The sequence below is a fragment of the Miscanthus floridulus genome, chromosome 15 (assembly GCF_019320115.1).
Source record: "Miscanthus floridulus cultivar M001 chromosome 15, ASM1932011v1, whole genome shotgun sequence".
NCBI classification, from domain to species: Eukaryota; Viridiplantae; Streptophyta; class Magnoliopsida; order Poales; family Poaceae; genus Miscanthus; species Miscanthus floridulus.
In genome coordinates, this window is record NC_089594.1 from 58,215,253 (window position 1) to 58,235,019 (window position 19,767).

The following is a 19,767-nucleotide window of genomic DNA, read 5'->3' on the forward strand; positions in this document are numbered from 1 at the left end:
TGGTTGCTTCTGTTGTCCGAGCTGTGGGACATCCTTCCCTGATGCACTTTTCCTTTTCTTATGTGCATCATGTGACTTCACGAGGGAGCGGTCATAGTCTGATAGTGGCGGTGGCTTACGAACTTCAAGCATCTTTTTCTTGTGAGCTTTGACCTTCTGCCTCAGCTGATCTCGTGGTATGTAAAAGTACGACTTCTCCTTAAGCTTCGCTTGTATCTGCTTTTGGATATCTATAAAAAAATCTTTCACTTTTTTGCCTTCTTCAGCTGCTATTTGCTCATCAGTCTTTTCAGGAAGTATTTCTTAAGAAATAACTCTTTTTTTTGGGGTCTTCTTTGCCGCCGGGACCTTAGACGTCTTTGTAGTGCGTCGCTGTGGAGGTGGTGGGGGCGGTGTTGGAGACCGGCGTGGAGGCGATGAGGCCGGTGTTGGAGTTCGACATGGCATTATTGGATTGTGCATTATTCAAGTTTTGGAGCCGCGCGGACGATTATGACGTTTGAGTCGACATGATATGCATAGTGATTTCTCGTGGGAGATATTTTAAATATACCATTGTGTCTCGTGGGAAATTTAAAAAGGGAACAGAAACAGAGCATAGTGATTTTATTTTTAGATATATTTGTTTGGAGAGAGATGAGATGGAAACAGACACAGATGGATCAACTAATCCCAGTATAATATGCCGCGTGTAGCACCTGATGATGTGAATGCAACCAGCAGCTAGCAAGGATGTGGAGCTGAGGCGACCGCGGCACGACCGCTGGAGTGACGCCACAACCAGCAGCTAGCAAGTTGCAAAAATTTCAGTCAACTTTTTTTTGGTGTTTTTCACCATTTTGTATGTATCGGCCCCCTCCGATATTTATGTCACAACCGATGGACCGCACCCTGCATTAGACAATCCAATCTCAATTCATTCCTAAGCCAAACATTACCTATGAGGACCTCACTAGAGAACAACATGATGAATGGATGAATTTTCATATAATATGTGTTGATGCCGAATTGAGATCAGGATCATACATCAGCAAATGCTAGCACGCCCTAGGGTGCAATCAACCTATCACATGCAGTAAACAGCTCAAGGACAGACGAAACCGATCTAGAGATTGATTAGGCTGATCTAGAAACCGTCCTTTGCCGCAAAAGCCTTAAAACACATCCCAGGAGGACCCATCGAGAAGATGAACGCCTAGGGTAGTTCTAGGGTCGGCAAGGCCACCTATAACGTCCATGAATCTCACGATGAGATGCAACGAGCAGCTAGAGGGTTAGAAAAGGGTAGAACTTCAGTAATACATATAAAAAAGACAATGGAGTATTGGATCCTTCAATCGGCCGTGATCCTTCAATCCTTCAAAATCACTTCAAGCTTGCATATTTACATGAAGGAAGGTTAAAGTAGCTATTAAAAACTAGTATTCACCGTTCATTTGTAGCATGCATAGCACACTTCATTGTTTAGAGATATAGAGAATTTTAGAGTTTTTTTAATTTTATTTGTTTATAAAATGAGAAATTTATAGTGTATTAAAAATGAGTATAGAGAGTAGATGGCAACTGCTTCCGGGTCCTCGGCCTCTCATGGGTTTCCAAAGCGACTTAGGCCGGGCCTCCCACTCATTGCATGCGGCATGTGTTGTGATGAGACGAAGATTGTGATCGAGTACCGAGTGAAGAAGGAGGGTCCCAACAAGGGTCGCATTTTCTACAGGTGTCCGGATCGCAATGTGAGTTATTTTATCGTATTTAATGACTATGGTTAGTTTATACCTATTTTCATGATGGTTGTGATTAAAGTTCTAATTTTCTGTTTTAATTTCAGTGGGATGGCACTGGATGTTCAGGCTTCTACTGGGAGGAAGAGGATGTTGAACTCGTGCAAAAATATCTTGCACAACAAGCAGATATGGCGGCTAATGAGGCAGTGATCCAGCCGAAGAAGCCCAAAGATGTTGAACAAACGGGGGATCTGTCTGTTTTAGTTGGGATTGGTCGCGAAATCCTTGTGCTGCTGAAGTGCATTTTAGCTTTAGTGTTTTTAGTGGTAGTTGGGATTGTCTACATTATAGCGAGGCTTTCTTAAATTTATAGCTTTTGTGGTGGTATGCATGTTGTATAATTAACTAATTATGTTCTAGGTTTTAATATGGTATTTATGTCATGTAATGCAGCTGAGTCGGCATTGGATGTACAATGCTGATCGTCGCTCCCAAGAGTTCATGGACGGCGTGCATTCTTTGTTACGTGCGGCCGAGGCAAACAAACGCGATGGTTTCATGTGCTACCCATGTGCCGTATGTAAGAATACGATGGAATATGCTAACTCAAAGACTCTTCATTCACACTTGTTCAAGTCGGGTTTCATGCCAAACTATATTTGTTGGACGAAGCACGGAGAAACCGGAGTTGTAATGGAAGAAGGTGAAGAAGAACAATGGGGCGATGATGACATTTTTGCTGAATATGGTGCCTTCTATGATATTGCAATGGGGGAAGCTGAAGAAGAGGTGGGGGCAAAGGAGAAGCCCACTGAAGAAGAGGTGGGGGCAGAGGAGAAGCCCGCTGAAGAAGAGGTAGGGGCAGAGGAGGAGCCCGCTGACGATCTTGGTCAGGCCATTTGTGACGCACAAAGAGAATGCGAAAGTGAAAAGGAAAAGATCAAGTTCGACCGCATGCTAGAGGATCACAAGAAATTGCTATACCCAACTTGTGATGCAGGGCAGAAAAAGTTAGGTACCACATTGGAATTGCTGCAATGGAAGGCAAAGAATGGTGTATCTGACAAGGGATTCGCGGAGTTACTAAAAATCCAAAAGAAGATGCTTCCGAAGGATAACGAATTGCCCAGCACTACGTACGAAGCAAAACAGGTAGTCTGCCCTTTAGGATTAGAAATCCAGAAAATACATGCATGTCCTAATGACTACATCCTCTACCGTGGCACGGAGTACGAGAAGTTGGATGCATGCCCTGTATGTCATGCGTCGCGGTATAAGATTAGGCGAGATGACCCTAGTGATGTTGAGGGCGAACGTCCCAATAAGAAAATCCCTACCAAGGTTATGTGGTATGCTCCTATAATACCACGCTTAAAACATCTTTTTAGAAATAGAGACCATGCAAAGTTGTTGCGATGGCACAAAGAAGACCGTAAGGTAGACAATATGTTGAGACACCCTGCTGATGGGTCCTAGTGGAGAGCAATCGATAGAGAATTCTCTGAGTTTACAAGTGACGCAAGAAACTTAAGGTTTGCTTTAAGTACAGATGGTATGAATCCTTTCGGAGAGCATAGCAGTAGTCACCGCACTTGGCCTGTTACTCTATGTATCTACAACCTTCCTGCCTAGTTATGCATGAAGCGTAAGTTTATTATGACGTCGATGCTCATCCAAGGCCCAAAGCAACCTGGCAACGACATCGATGTGTACCTAAGGCCACTAGTTGAAGAACTTCTACTTTTGTGGAACAAGCCAGGTGTGCGCGTGTGGGATGAGCACAAGCAGGAGCACTTTGACCTGCGAGCATTGTTGTTCGTAACAATCAATGATTGGCCAGCTCTAAGTAATCTTTCAGGACAATCAAACAAGGGATATAATGCATGCACACACTGTTTCAGTGACATGAAAGGTATATTCTTGAAAAAGTGTCACAAGGTCGTGCACCTTGGGCATCGACAATTTCTTCCTACAAATCACCCCGTAAGAAAGAAAGGCAAGCATTTTAAAGGTAAGGTAGACCACCAGACCAAGCCTCACAACCGAACTGGTGAGGATGTCCTCGATATGGTCAATGATGTGAAAGTAATATTTGGAAAGGGGCCTGGCAGCCAACCTGTTTCGAAGGACGCCAACAGTCATGCACCCATGTGGAAGAAGTCCATATTTTGGGAGCTACCCTATTGGCAAGTCCTAGAGGTCTGCAGCGCGATCAATGTGATGCACCTGATGAAAAATCTTTGTGTGAACCTGCTAGGCTTCATGGGCGTATATGGGAAGCCTAAGGACACAATTGAAGCATGATAGGACCTACGGTGTTTGAAAGAATGAGACAACCTGCATCCAGAGAAGACAGATGATGGACGCCAGTACTTAAGTCCTGCCAGCTACACTCTTAGCAAAGAAGAGAAGGACAGCTTGTTTGAATGCCTAGATAGCATTAAGGTACCGTCTGGATTCTCCTCGAATATAAAGGGTATAATAAATATGCCAGAGAAGAAATTTGGACACTTAAAGTCCCATGACTGCCATGTGCTCATGACTCAATTGCTTCCAGTTGCATTAAGAGGAATTCTACCGCCAAATGTATGTCTAGCCACCGTGAAGCTATGTGCATTCCTCAATACAATTTCTTAGAAGGCAATCGATCCAACGGATCTAGCGAAACTACAGAATGATGTGGTTCAATGTCTTGTCAGCTTTGAGTTGGTGTTCCCTCCTTCCTTCTTTGATATCATGACACACCTCCTAGTTCATCTAGTCAAGGAGATTACTATTCTTGGTCCTATGTTCCTACACAACATGTTCCCCTTTGAAGGGTTTATGGGAATCCTGAAGAAATATGTTCACAACCGTGCTCGGCTAGAAGGAAGCATCGCCAAGGGCTACGGAATAGAGGAGGTCATTGAGTTCTGTGTTGACTTCATTCCCGATATTAACCTGATTGGTGTTCTTGAATCGCGACATGAGGGGAGACTAAGTGGAAAGGGGATACTAGGGAAGAAAACATATATTGGTAAGGGTGATGATTATTTCAATAGAGCACACTACACAGTTCTACAGAACTGCTCCTTGGTAGATCCGTATATCGAGACACACAAGAACCTCCTCCGATCTGAGTTCTCAGGGAAGTCTAAAGCATGGATTACGCGTCAGCACATGGAAACTTTCAGTGACTGGTTGCGAAAAGAATGTTAGGGTGATGAGAGTATTGATGAGGAGCTGTATTTGTTGGCTAGGTAGCCATAGTGGCATATCCTCACATACAAAGGGTACAAGATAAATGGGAATACATTTTACACAGTAGCACAAGATAAAAGGAGCACCAACCAGAACAGTGGTGTCCGCATAGATGCCACCGACCCTAGTGGGAACAAACAAACATACTATGGCCACATAGAGGAGATATGGGAACTAGACTATGCATCTCATTTTAAGGTACCTTTGTTCAAGTGCCAGTGGGTAAAGACGACTGGAGGCGGCGTAGCAGTCGACAACTAGTATGGAATGACAACAGTGGACCTCAACAATATTGGGTACAAAGGCGAACTATTTGTCCTTGCAAAGGATGTGACTCAGGTGTTCTATGTCAAGGACATGTCTACAAAACCGAAGAGAGGGAAAAACGACAACCACCCAATCAATGATGAGCCAAAGCACCACATAGTTCTTTCAGGAAAAAGAAACATCGTCGGAATCGAAGACAAGTCAAACATGTCAGAAGATTATGAAAAGGATGACCGAATTTCACCCTTCACAGTGAACAAAGACCCTAGCATCCAGCTAAACAATGAGGACACTCCATGGCTACGGCACGATCATAACCAAGGGACATACATCAAGAAGAAGTTCACTACTGTGCCCGCTTGATATATATATTGATGTTCAATAGTGTGTATTAGAGATATTATGTAATAATTGTGAATTTATGTTTGATGTTGAATTATGTCACGTTGAAATGATGTGAAAACAAATTTATGTTTGATGTTGGGATTATGTCACGTTGAAATGATGTGAAAACAAATTTATGTTTGATGGTGGAATTATGTCACGTTCAAATGATGTGAAAACAAATTTCTAGTCGAAACACAAGAGTTTTTCTGAATTTAATTAAACACTATATTTTTGCATTATCGAAATAGTAATTTAAACACTATATTGTGTTTTAAAACTTGTTAAAAAAACTAAAACTTTAGATCACATAATTTTCCTGTGTGCAATAAAGCAAAATAGAATCTATATTTTTTAAAATATTTTTATGTCTTTTATTTAATTTTCTATGCAATTAACTATCCTTTTATCATTTGTGTAAAAAGAAATATATTAAAATCCTAATGAATTGGCAGGCAGCTAAACTGCAGTTTGGCTGCCCGCCAAAAACCTTTAGTCCCGGGCGCCACCACCAGCCGGGACTAAAGGTGCAACCTTTAGTCCCGAACGTTAACAGGGCCCGGGACTAAAGGGCCTTTAGTCCCGGCTGGTGGTGGCGCCCGGGACTAAAGGTCCTCTCCCTTATATAGCCTCTACACCCGCCTCGGCCCCTCTTCTTCCTCCTCCCCACTGCCGAGCCAAGCCCTAACAGACCCGTCACCGCTCGTCCGATCCGCCGTCGACGCCGCACCTCGCGAGCGCCCACACGCACACCGGCGCCCCAACGCCCTGACGTCGTACGCCCCGACTAAGCGCGCTCACCGACGCGCCGCCCCCCGACCACCCCGGCCCGGCGTCCCAACGCCCCACCGCCCCGACGCTCGGCCCCGACGCCACACTATGGCCCGGCCTGACATCACGCCGCCCCTAACGCCGCGCCATGCCCCTGACGCCACCCCTGACGCACGCCGCCCTGACGCCCGACGCCACGCCGCCCTTAGCGCCCGATGCCACGCCGCCACTGACACCGCGCGCGCAGCCCTGACGACTCCACCCCGGCTCGGCCGACCACGATGCTCGCGCCGCCACCGACGCCACTCGGCCCAGCCTCCGACACCCGCCCTCATCATCACCACCTCCAGACGCCCATCACCACCGACCCCTACGTACGTCGATATGTGTTTGTATGTGATATATGCAGAAGAACGCCTCATTGTGTTGTATGCGGAGCAACGCCGCTTCGTTGTGTTGTATGCGGAGCAACGCCGCCTCGTTGTGTTGTATGCGGAGCAACGCCGCCTCGTTGTGTTGTACGCAGAGCAATGTCGCCCTGTTGTTGTATATGCGGAGCAACGCCGCCCCGTTGTTGTATATGCGGAGCAACGCTGCCCCGTTGTTGTATACCCTAGCGAGAACGACGATTCGCCCTAGCAAGAACGACGATTCGCCCTAGCGAGAACGACGAATTCGCCCTCTAGGGCGAATTCGTCGTTCTCGCTAGGGCGAATTCGTCGTTTATATGACTTGTTTACATATATGACTTGTTTATATATATGACTTGTTTACATATATGACTGGCGAATTCATCGTTCTCGCTAGGGCGAATCATCGTTCTCGCTAGGGCGAATTTGTCATTCTCGCTAGGGCGAATTCGTCGTTTATATGACTTGTTTACATATATGACTTGTTTATATATATGACTTGTTTACATATATGACTTGTTGACATATATGATTGTTTACATATATGAATTGTTTATATATATGACTTGTTTATATGGCTTGTTTATATATGTGACTTAGATTTATTTTGTATATGACTTATTGTACAATTTTTTGATAATTTTCTATGGGCATGACTAATAGTAAGCATTTATTTATATCTCATTATTTTTTGTACTCACAAAGCAGGGCCTCCGCCAACCAAAGTCTAGTTGTTGCTTCTCCCGACCATCATAGTGCTTAGGGCAATGATGACTCCTTCGAAGGCACTGCTGCATCCCCACCATCTCTAACTCCTCCGCCGCCTCCAAGGAAGTCCACAACTCCTCCGCCGAGGTCTCCAACGCCTTCGCCGCCTCCAAAGTCTACACTACCTCCAAGGCGGTCTCCAACACCTCCCTCACCTCTAAGGAAGCCAGCCCTGAGAGGTCCGCCCCACAAACAAAGTCGTTGCCCTGCCCGCCTGCAAAGAAGCAGAAAGCAAATACTCATCTAGTTATTCCCCAAAAACTATCTTATGAGAAAAGTGAACATGAATTAAAGGATGCAGTACAAAAAGAAGTGGCAGATTTCTTTGAAGGTGCAAAACAGGCATGATGAGCGAGGGAGAACCCGGAGCCATCATACTTCTTCCTACCTCTAGATCGGCTAAGAAAGAAGTTGGAACAAAAAAATGGGATTCTCTGAAGAGCGCCGCGAAACAACTGATATTGGACTATGACTGCTCTCTCACCAAATCATATGAGGCGGCGCAAAAAAAGATGAGAGTAGGGAAATGTGTTGCACAACTCGGACAACAATCGAAACAATAAATCCCCCCTTGTCGTTCCTAACGAATATGGTTCAAACTTAAACTTAGTGGAGGAGGTAGGCGACTATGAGTCGTTTCTTCGGTTTTATGAGGACACTGGTTTGAACCTTGCCGAAGTGCTCATTGAAGGACCATCTGCTCCGGAAGTGGATCCTTACAAGAAATTTGTACCAGGCCAGAGTCTATACAACCCAGAGAAATTAGGTGAACTAGGTACGCAAATATACCTGCTAAACGGGTGGTACTACATGTCGACATCTGATGCGGGACAAATCTATCTTTCTCTCAGAATTAGAAACCACCATTACTTCCGTGGCAATGACATTATCTATGTCGAGCTTCCAGAATTACACCAACTATGCCACCTGGACTCTCTCGACAAAAGTCTCATTAGCTGCTATTGTTTGTAAGTGTGATTATTTTCTACTATATTCATAATTTCTTTATTATATATTCACAATATATATATTCACAATTTTCATGTATGCAGATATGAGATGACAGAACTTAGAAAGAGAAAGGATAATGATGTTGGGTTCGTTGATCCGTATATCGTATACAAACACCCTAACCCCCCGAAGGATTATAAGCCTCAACCTGAGAGAAATCTCATGAATTTCTTAGTGAACTAACGCGACAAGAAGGAGATACTCTTCCCCTACAACTTCAAGTGAGTGTTATTATAAGTAATTAATGTCGATCATATATATGGGACATCAATATTTTCTTACTAGCTAGTTAGTAGATTGAAAATCTTAGACTCGTTGAGAAAACCGCAAACAGGGTATCAAGACATGATAGATATTATATAAGGGTAATTAATTTAGTTTCTCTATAACAACATATATATATAATGGCGCCGATCTCTCAACAATTATTAAAGGTTAAATTATTTTTTTATTTTATTGGGAGCAAGGTTTGGAAAAGGTTCATTGAGGAACAAAAAATGAAACACTGCAAAGCGCCACTGGGTGTAATCGCACACAAAGTAAGTACTATAACTACACATTTATATTCAATTAACACCATATGATGATTTCAATTCACCCTAATTGATTTTTTGTCGTTAAAGTGGGTTCTAAGGCAGGAGCAGGGTAACAACTACTGCGGATACTATGTTTGCGAGTTCATCATGGCGTACTCAAAGAGAACTCCTGAAAAGCAACTCAAAGTACATATATAAATACTTTTTCCTTTATATTTTTTCGATCGTATATTTACAATTTCTTTATCGCTCTCATTTGTATAAGTAATTACATGAGCAATACACATACACACATATATATATATATATATTAATACTTTTTCCTTTAACTTTTATTGAAGACTGAATGGTTGAGGGAAAGAGTCATACGACTTGACCAACTTAAAGCAATTCGAGAGACTATAGCAGGAATTCTAAATGACCAGGTCATCAACCCCAACGGCGAGTTCTACAATGACCCGAACGAAACGTCGTGGATGCCAAATCTAGAGGAGTGAATTGCTAAGGACATAAACAATTTATATATCAAACCTTTGTAATATATATATATATATATATATATATATATATGTATATATATATATATGTATATATATATATATGTATGCACATATTATATGTACATAAAATAACGTGTGTATATATATGATCATCATATATATATGCACGTTTGTTATTTATGTACAAAGTTTGAACGAAAACTTACGCATGCGAAGTACACATATATATTACTATTAGCAGTGTATTCAAAAATGTATTTTAATATCAAAACTAATCATTAAATGAAAAAAGAAACCAAAAATAGAAACCAGAAAAAGGAAAAAAAAAAGAGGGACATTTAGTCCCGGTTGGTAACACCAACCGGGACTCAATGTCCTGCCGCGTGGTGGTCCCTGGCCAGGCCTAGAGGCCCCCTCTGTGCTCGGGTTGGAAGAGAGAAGGAAGGAGAGGACGGGCGGCAACTTTTTGTACTGTGATTTTATCACTGTCTGTTTTTGGCTAAAACCGGCAGTGATATGTGACCGTCCACTCACTGCCGGTTCCAGGCACAAACCGGCAGTGACGTGGACCTTCACTGCCTGTTTTCGCTGAGCCCCAATCATTTTATGATTTTCAAGCTTGGAACCTGCAGTCAAGGTACATCACTGCTGGTTTTCTATAATCCGGCACTAATGGTGCCGACGGTGATGCCCGATTCTGCAGTAGTGGCTCCCAATCTCGTGATTGGTTTGAACCCAAGACCTCATGTATTGCCTCGCGCATAGATTTCCACAACACCAACAGAACACATCTAACTTTAGATAGGATGCTTTCCTTTTGAACTAACTACTAGATGACCCTTTGGTCCTGTGACCAACTGGGACTAAAAAGTCATTTAGTTCAGGTTGGTGTTACCCACCAGGATTAATTTCTAAAGGCTCTTTTGCTCAGTTTGGTAACACCAACCGGAAGTAATAGAGACTGTTTAGTCTGGGTTGGTGTTATCAATAACCAGGACTAAGGGTCCTCCAACTCTATGGACTAATGTGCTGAACCGAATGTATGTTCTCTACTTGTGGTGTTATGGCTTAGCAAACTCTTAACCATTGTGATCAGTTAATCTAACTCTTGTAGTACATCTGAAACTATTTTTACTCACTGTCAAGAATGACCTTAAGGGGCTTTTAATGGTTCTCGAAAAAGCATTTCTAAAATGGTGATTTCATTAAGAAATCTACCCCTGAAAGTATGATTTTTAGGGACGATTGCTTTAGGACAAAATGGATTTTTAAGGGCGGTTGTCACCCATACAAATAGATTTTTGGGATGTTTGCTCTATGACTGCACCTGAAAACTTGTTTTTAGACATGGTTTCCTTAACTCAGCCGCCCTTGAAACTACCTTTGTTAAATTTCCCAACCTATTTCAAATCTTGGTTTCCCGCCAAATTTTAGACCCTATTGTATTTTATTCAAAATGACTTCATATATGTATACATTAAGGTACCAGTTAATTAGTAAACACTCGATTTACAAAATGCTTTTAACCTTTAATTTACAAACTATTAACTTTGTGCTCCATGTTAACAATAAAAAGAATGGCCTATCGGTCAAAGCACGAAGACCATGCTGCTGGAGCCGTCGAGCGTGAACACCACCGCCACCGCTGGACACTAGACGATGAGCCGCAGTCACCTGTGATGCAGGCAAATTTACCGGTGGTGGCGTCTGCGCTGCAGAGCGTGCACGCCCAGATGTACATGGCCCAACTAGCTGAGGGGACCGTCTGCCATTGCTGACAAGTCACGTGTTAGTGTGAACCCAAGTCATGTGCAAAAGTTATGTGTATATGTCATGTACGGGCGGGCCTATACCAGGCGCAGGCGCGCCCGCGATGTCCGCCGCGCGGCTGAGCGTGCGGGATCGGCCCTGAGTGGCTAAGTTTAGGAAGTTAGATTAGCGGTTGCTAATCCCTAATATTAGGGAGTGCCTTCCAAATTCGGTTAGCCCTTGGCTATTTATACTTGTAATCTGGAGACAAATAAAGGGAAGTCAAGAAATTATCTTAACCTTCCTCTTCCCTGTGAAGCCTACGGTAGAGGGGTATAACCTCACCGGAGAAGACGGCCGACGGCTACGAGCTACGTAGCCGCGGTCCGGCCAGCCAAGGGTTTGGCGCCCTTGACATCCTGGTATCACGGTCACGTCGATCCTCGCCTTCCCGCTCCGCTCAATCCTCCACAGCAGTCGTCCACCACGACAGCCCCCCACCATCGCCCCAATCGGCCGCTGGTTCCGCCGCGCCGCCGCCAGCCATGAGTAACCATCGCCGATGTGCTGGAGTCCCTGAAGTCCCTAACCGCCGAGCTGACTGCCATGAAGGTAGACATGGCGGCTCTGAAGGACAAATCCACCTCATTGTCAGACAGCGGCATCGGCCGCCGCCCGGAAGATCCGCGCGACCTTGATCGCCCCCCCAGGTTCCAAAAATTGGACTTCCCGCGCTACGACGGCAAGTCCGATCCGATGCTCTTCATCAACAAATGCGAATCGTACTTCCGTCAGCAGCGCACCATGGCCGAGGAACGTGTGTGGATGGCCTCTTACCATCTGGAGGACGTCACGCAGCTCTGGTACGTCCAGCTCCAGGAAGACGAAGGCACACCGACATGGGGGCACTTCAAGGACCTCCTCAATCTGCGGTTTGGGCCTCCCCTCCGGGCGGCGCCCCTGTTCGAGTTGGCAGAATGCCGGCGGACCGGAACCGTGGAGGAATACTCCAATCGGTTCCAGGCCCTCCTGCCGCGTGCCGGCCGCCTAGAAGAGGCGCAGCGGGTCCAACTCTTCACTGGCGGCCTCTTGCCACCCCTCAGCCACGCCGTCCGCATCCACAATCCGGCGACGCTCGGGGCTGCCATGAGCCTCGCGCGCCAGGTGGAGTTGGTGGAGGCCGATCGGCCAGCGCCGCCCCCGCCTCGGGCGCCCGCGCGGGGTCTCCTCCGAGCACCCGCACCCCGGGCCGCCTTGCCACCGCCCCAGCAGCCGCTGGCGCTACCTACGCCCCCGGGGGCTGCCCAGCAGGGCCGCGGCGAGGGCAACCAGCGCCGCCTCACACCGGAGGAGATGGCGGAACGGCGTCGTCTAGGCCTCTGTTTTAATTGCAACGAGAAATATTCCCATGGCCACAATCGCTTTTGCAGGCGCATCTTCTTCTTGGAGGGGGTGGAGATCAACGACGGCACGGACGTCGCCGGTGCGACTGAGCCTGAGGCCGAGGCGCCCTGCTTTTCCCTTCAGGCAGTGGCAGGGGTTCCCGTGGCAGGCACTATGCAGATCGCCGTGGTTCTGGGTGCCGCGTCCCTCATCGCCCTCCTGGACTCCGGCAGCACGCACAACTTCATCTCCGAAGCGGCGGCGAGACGCTCCGCACTGCCCCTCCGCCAACGACCCCGTCTCACCGCCTTGGTCGCCAATGGTGAGTGGGTCACCTGTGCCGGCGTCATCCGCGACGCGCCCCTGCTCATCGACGGCGCGCCGTTTCCGGCCGACCTCTACGTCATGCCGCTGGCCGGGTACGACGTCGTCCTCGGTACCCGGTGGCTCGGCGCGTTGGGCCCCATTGTTTGGGACCTCGGCAACCGGCGCATGACTTTCCAGCATCAAGGACGTCCTGTCTCCTGGACCGGCATCGGCAGCCCTTCGGTGCCGACCTTGGGCGCCACCACAGTGCTGGACTCCCTCCTCGAGGCGCTGCTGCTCTCGTTTGGGGGGCTCTTCGTGGACCCCGTCGGTCTGCCCCCCAAACGCGCTCACGACCACCGCATCACGCTCAAGCCCGATGCCCAGCCGGTGGCCGTCCGCCCCTACCGGTACCCCGCTACGCACAAAGACGAGTTGGAGCGGCAGTGTGCCGCTATGATCGAGCAGGGGATCGTCCGCCGCAGCGAGTCGCCGTTCTCGTCGCCCGTCCTCCTCGTCAAGAAGCCCGATGGTTCGTGGTGCTTCTGCGTCGACTACCGGGCGCTCAACGCGCTCACCGTCAAGGACGCCTTTCCGATTCTGGTGGTTGACGAGCTCCTCGACGAGCTCCATGGTGCCAAGTTCTTCACCAAGCTCGACCTCCGGTCCGGGTATCACCAGGTGCGCATGCGCCCGGAGGACGTCCACAAGACGGCGTTCCGCACCCACGACGGCCTGTACGAGTTCTTGGTGATGGCGTTCGGGCTGTGCAACGCCCCGGCGACATTCCAAGCACTGATGAACGACGTCCTCTGCCCATTCCTGTGCCGCTTCGTCTTGGTATTTTTTGACGATATTTTGATTTACAGCACCACGTGGGCTGATCATCTTCGACATCTCCGGGCCGTGTTGGAAGAGCTTCGCCGTCATCAGCTGTTCGTCAAGCGCACCAAGTGTTCCTTTGGTGCCTCCTCCGTCTCCTACCTCGGCCATGTCATCTCCACGGCAGGCGTGGCCATGGACCCGGCCAAGGTGCAGGCCATCCATGAGTGGCCGGTCCCCCGCTCACCCAGGGCGGTGCGCGGTTTTCTCGGCCTCGCGGGGTACTACCGCAAGTTCGTACACCATTACGGGACGGTCGCGGCTCCGCTGACGGCTCTTCTCAATAAGGAGGGCTTCACCTGGGACGACGCGGCGGCCACGGCATTCTCAGCACTCAAGGCCGCCGTCACGTCCGCCCCCGTCCTCGCCATGCCCGACTTCGCCAAGCTGTTCACCGTCGAGTGCGACGCGTCGACGTTCGGCTTCGGCGCGGTCCTGGTCCAGGAGGGCCACCCGGTGGCTTTCTTCAGTCGGCCTGTGGCGCCTCGCCACCGCTCGCTGGCCGCCTACGAGCGTGAACTTATCGGTCTCGTTCAGGCCATGCGGCACTGGCGCCCATACCTGTGGGGGCGGAGCTTCATCGTCAAGACCAACCACTACAGCCTCAAATACCTCCTCGACCAGCGCCTCGCCATGATCCCTCAGCACCACTGGGTCGGCAAACTTCTGGGCTTTGACTTGGTGGAGTACCGGTCGGGCGCCACCAACGTCATCGCCGACGCCCTCTCTCGCCGTGATAATGACGAAGGCGAGGTGCTGGCCATTTCGGCGCCCCGCTTCGACTTCATCGAGCGCCTACGCCACGCTCAGGCCATGGACCCCGCCCTGGTCGCCATCCACGAGGACGTTCGGGCGGCCACCCGCGCGGCTCCCTGGACGCTGGTGGACGGCATGGTCGCCTTCGACGGCCGCCTGTACATCCCCCCGGTGTCACCCTTACTTCAGGAGATCGTGGCTGCGGTCCACAACGACGGCCATGAGGGCATGCACCGCACCCTCCACCGGCTCCGGCGGGATTTTCATTTTCCCAACATGCGTCGTTTGGTGCAGGACTTCGTGAAGGCGTGCGCCACCTGCCAGCAGTACAAGTCCGATCACCTCCGATCGACCGGTCTACTTCAACCTTTGCCAGTACCATCGGCGGTGTGGGCGGACATCGGCATCGATTGCATTGAGGCGCTGCCCAAGGTGCAGGGCAAGACGGTCATCCTCTCCGTCGTGGACCGTTTCAGCAAATATTGCCACTTCGTTCCGCTCGCGCACCCCTACACCGCGGAGGCCGTCGCCCAAGCTTTCTTCGCCGACATCGTTCGCCTCCATGGCGTACCACAGTCCATCGTCTCGGACCGCGATCCGGTGTTCACTTCGGCGTTCTGGCAGGAGCTTATGCGGCTCACTGGGACGAAGCTGTACATGTCATCTGCCTTTCACCCGCAGACGGATGGCCAGACTGAGGCCGCCAATCGGGTCATCGTCATGTACCTGCGCTGCTTCACCGGCGACCGCCCCCGACAGTGGCTCCGCTGGCTGCCCTGGGCCGAGTACACCTACAACACCGCCTACCAGTCATCTCTCCGCGACACGCCGTTCCAGGTGGTTTATGGCCGGGACCCACCGTCCATCCGTTCTTATGAGCCCGGCGAGACTCGGGTCGCTGCGGTGGCTCAGGAGATGGAGGAGCGCTCTGCCTTCCTCGACGATGTCTGCTATCACCTGGAACAGGCGCAGGCGGCCCAGAAACGCGTCTATGACCAGCACCATAGGCCGGTCTCCTTCTAGGTCGGTGACTGGGCGCTTCTTCGCCTTCGGCAGCGGGCAGCAGCGTCCCTCCCACGCTCAGCTACGGGGAAGCTGAAGCCGCGGTACGTAGGGCCATACCAGGTCACAGAGCTCATCAATGAGGTGGCTGTGCGGCTCCAGCTGCCTTCCGGTGCCCGCCTCCACGATGTGTTCCATGTCGGCGTCCTCAAGAAGTTCGTTGGCACCCCGCCGGCCGCCCCACCGCTGCTACCACCACTCCTGCACGGCGCTGTGGTACCTGCCCCGGCCAAGGTGCTCCGAGCAAGGCTGGCTCGGGACGTGCGCCAGGTGCTTGTGGAATGGCAGGGTGAGCCACCGGAGTCGGCTACATGGGAGGACCTGGAGGACTTCCGCGCCCGGTTCCCTTCATTTCAGCTCGAGGACGAGCTGGATTTCGAGACGGAGAGAGATGTCATGTACGGGCGGGCCTATACTAGGCGCAGGCGCGCCCGCGTTGTCCGCCGTGCGGCTGAGCGTGCGGGATCGGCCCTGAGTGGCTAAGTTTAGGAAGTTAGATTAGCGGTTGCTAATCCCTAATATTAGGGAGTGCCTTCTAAATTCGGTTAGCCCTTGGCTATTTATACTTGTAATCTGGAGACAAATAAAGGGAAGTCAAGAAATTATCTTAACCTTCCTCTTCCCTGTGAAGCCTGCGGTAGAGGGGTATAACCTCACCGGAGAAGACGGCCAACGGCTACGAGCTACGTAGCCGCGGTCCGGCCAGCCAAGGGTTTGGCGCCCTTGACAACCTGGTATCACGGTCATGTTGATCCTCGCCTTCCCGCTCCGCTCAATCCTCCACAGCAGTCGTCCACCACGATAGCCCCCAACCATCGCCCCAATCGGCCGCTGGTTCCGCCGCGCCGCCGCCAGCCATGAGTAACCATCGCCGATGTGCTGGAGTCCCTGAAGTCCCTAACCGCCAAGCTGACTGCCATGAAGGTAGACATGGCGGCTCTAAAGGACAAATCCGCCTCATCGTCAGACAGCGGCATCGGCCACCGCCCGGAAGATCCGCGCGACCTTGATCGCCCCCCCCCCCCCAGGTTCCAAAAATTGGACTTCCCGCGCTACGACGGCAAGTCCGATCCGATGCTCTTCATCAACAAATGCGAATCGTACTTCCGTCAGCAGCGCACCATGGCCGAGGAACACGTGTGGATGGCCTCTTACCATCTGGAGGACGTCGCGTAGCTCTGGTACGTCCAGCTCTAGGAAGACGAAGGCACACCGACATGGGGGCACTTCAAGGACCTCCTCAATCTGCGGTTTGGGCCTCCCCTCCGGGCGGCGCCCCTGTTCGAGTTGGCAGAATGCCGGCGGACCAGAACCGTGGAGGAATACTCCAATCGGTTCCAGGCCCTCCTGCCGCGTGCCGGCCGCCTGGAAGAGGCGCAGCGGGTCCAACTCTTCACTGGCGGCCTCTTGCCACCCCTCAGCCACGCCGTCCGCATCCACAATCCGGCGACGCTCGGGGCTGCCATGAGCCTCGCGCGCTAGGTGGAGTTGATGGAGGCCGATCGGCCGGTGCCGCCCCCGCCTCGGGCGCCTGCACGGGGTCTCCTCCCAGCGCCCGCACCCTGGGCCGCCTTGCCACCGCCCCAGCAGCCGCTGGCGCTACCTGCGCCCCCGGGGGCCGCCCAGCAGGGCCGCGGCGAGGGCAACCAGCGCCGCCTCACACCAGAGGAGATGGCGGAACGGCGTCGTCTGGGCCTCTGTTTTAATTGCAACGAGAAATATTCCTATGGCCACAATCGCTTTTGCAGGCGCATCTTCTTCTTGGAGGGGGTGGAGATCGACGACGGCACGGACGTCGCCGGTGCGACTGAGCCTGAGGCCGAGGCGCCCTGCTTTTCCCTTCAGGCAGTGGCAGGGGTTCCCGTGGCAGGCACTATGCAGATCGCCGTGGTTCTGGGTGCCGCGTCCCTCATCGCCTTCCTGGACTCCGGCAGCACGCACAACTTCATCTCCGAAGCGGCGGCGAGACGCTCCGGACTGCCCCTCCGCCAACGACCCTGTCTCACCGCCTTGGTCACCAATGGTGAGTGGGTCACCTGTGCCGGCGTCATCCGCGACGCGCCCCTGCTCATCGACGGCGCGGCGTTTCCGGCCGACCTCTACGTCATGCCGCTGGCCGGGTACGACGTCGTCCTCGGTACCCGGTGGCTCGGCGCGTTGGGCCCCATTGTTTGGGACCTCGGCAACCGACGCATGACTTTCCAGCATCAGGGACGTCCTGTCTCCTGGACCGGCATCGGCAGCCCTTCGGTGCCGACCTTGGGTGCCACCACAGCGCCGGACTCCCTCCTCGAGGCGCTGCTGCTCTCGTTTGGGGGGCTCTTCGTGGACCCCGTCGGTCTGCCCCCCAAACGCGCTCACGACCACCGCATCACGCTCAAGCCCGATGCCCAGCCGGTGGCCGTCCGCCCCTACCGGTACCCCGCTGCGCACAAAGACGAGTTGGAGCGGCAGTGTGCCGCTATGATCGAGCAGGGGATCGTCCGCCGCAGCGAGTCGCCGTTCTCGTCGCCCGTCCTCCTCGTCAAGAAGCCCGATGGTTCGTGGCGCTTCTGCGTCGACTACCGGGCGCTCAACGCGCTCACCGTCAAGGACGCCTTTCCGATTCCAGTGGTTGACGAGCTCCTCGACGAGCTCCATGGTGCCAAGTTCTTCACCAAGCTCGACCTCCGGTCCGGGTATCACCAGGTGCGCATGCGCCCGGAGGACGTCCACAAGACGGCGTTCCGCACCCACGACGGCCTGTATGAGTTCTTGGTGATGGCGTTCGGGCTGTGCAACGCCCCGGCGACATTCCAAGCACTGATGAACGACGTCCTCTGCCCGTTCCTGTGCCGCTTCGTCTTGGTATTTTTTGACGATATTTTGATTTACAGCACCATGTGGGCTGATCATCTTCGACATCTCCGGGCCGTGTTGGAAGAGCTTCGCCGTCATCAGCTGTTCGTCAAGCGCACCAAGTGTTCCTTTGGTGCCTCCTCCGTCTCCTACCTCGGCCATGTCATCTCCACGGCAGGCGTGGCCATGGACCCGGCCAAGGTGCAGGCCGTCCATGAGTGGCCGGTCCCCCGCTCACCCAGGGCGGTGCGCGGTTTTCTCGGCCTCGCGGGGTACTACCGCAAGTTCGTACACCATTACGGGACGGTCGCGGCTCCGCTGACGGCTCTTCTCAATAAGGAGGGCTTCACCTGGGACGACGCGGCGGCCACGGCATTCTCAGCACTCAAGGCCGCCGTCACGTCCGCCCCCGTCCTCGCCATGCCCGACTTCGCCAAGCTGTTCACCGTCGAGTGCGACGCGTCGACGTTCGGCTTCGGCGCGGTCCTGGTCTAGGAGGGCCACCCGGTGGCTTTCTTCAGCCGGCCTGTGGCGCCTCGCCACCGCTCGCTGGCCGCCTACAAGCGTGAACTTATCGGTCTCGTTCAGGCCGTGCGGCACTGGCGCCCGTACCTGTGGGGGCGGCGCTTCATCGTCAAGACCGACCACTACAGCCTCAAATACCTCCTCGACCAGCACCTCGCCACGATCCCTCAGCACCACTGGGTCGGCAAACTTCTGGGCTTCGACTTCTCGGTGGAGTACCGGTCGAGCGCCACCAACGTCGTCGCCGACGCCCTCTATCGCCGTGATAATGACGAAGGTGAGGTGCTGGCCATTTCGGCGCCCCGCTTCGACTTCATCGAGCGCCTACGCCACGCTCAGGCCACGGACCCCACCCTGGTCGCCATCCATGAGGACGTTCGGGCGGCCACCCGCGCGGCTCCCTAGACGCTGGTGGACGGCATGGTCGCCTTCGACGGCCGCCTGTACATCCCCCCGGCGTCACCCTTACTTCAGGAGATCGTGGCCGCGGTCCACAACGACGGCCATGAGGGCATGCACCGCACCCTCCACCGGCTCCGACGGGATTTTCATTTTCCCAACATGCGTCGTTTGGTGCAGGACTTCGTGAAGGCGTGCGCCACCTGCCAGCAGTACAAGTCCGATCACCTCCGACCGACCGGTCTACTTCAACCTT

The 19,767-nt window shown here is 52.0% G+C and overlaps 2 pseudogenes; both read right to left on the bottom strand.

Moving 5' to 3' along the window:
* Window positions 1-12,193: 12,193 nt before the first annotated feature.
* LOC136507499 (uncharacterized) lies at window positions 12,194-14,695 on the bottom strand (annotated as a pseudogene).
* Window positions 14,696-16,942: 2,247 nt separating this feature from the next.
* On the bottom strand, window positions 16,943-19,534 carry LOC136507500 (uncharacterized; annotated as a pseudogene).
* Window positions 19,535-19,767: the final 233 nt, after the last annotated feature.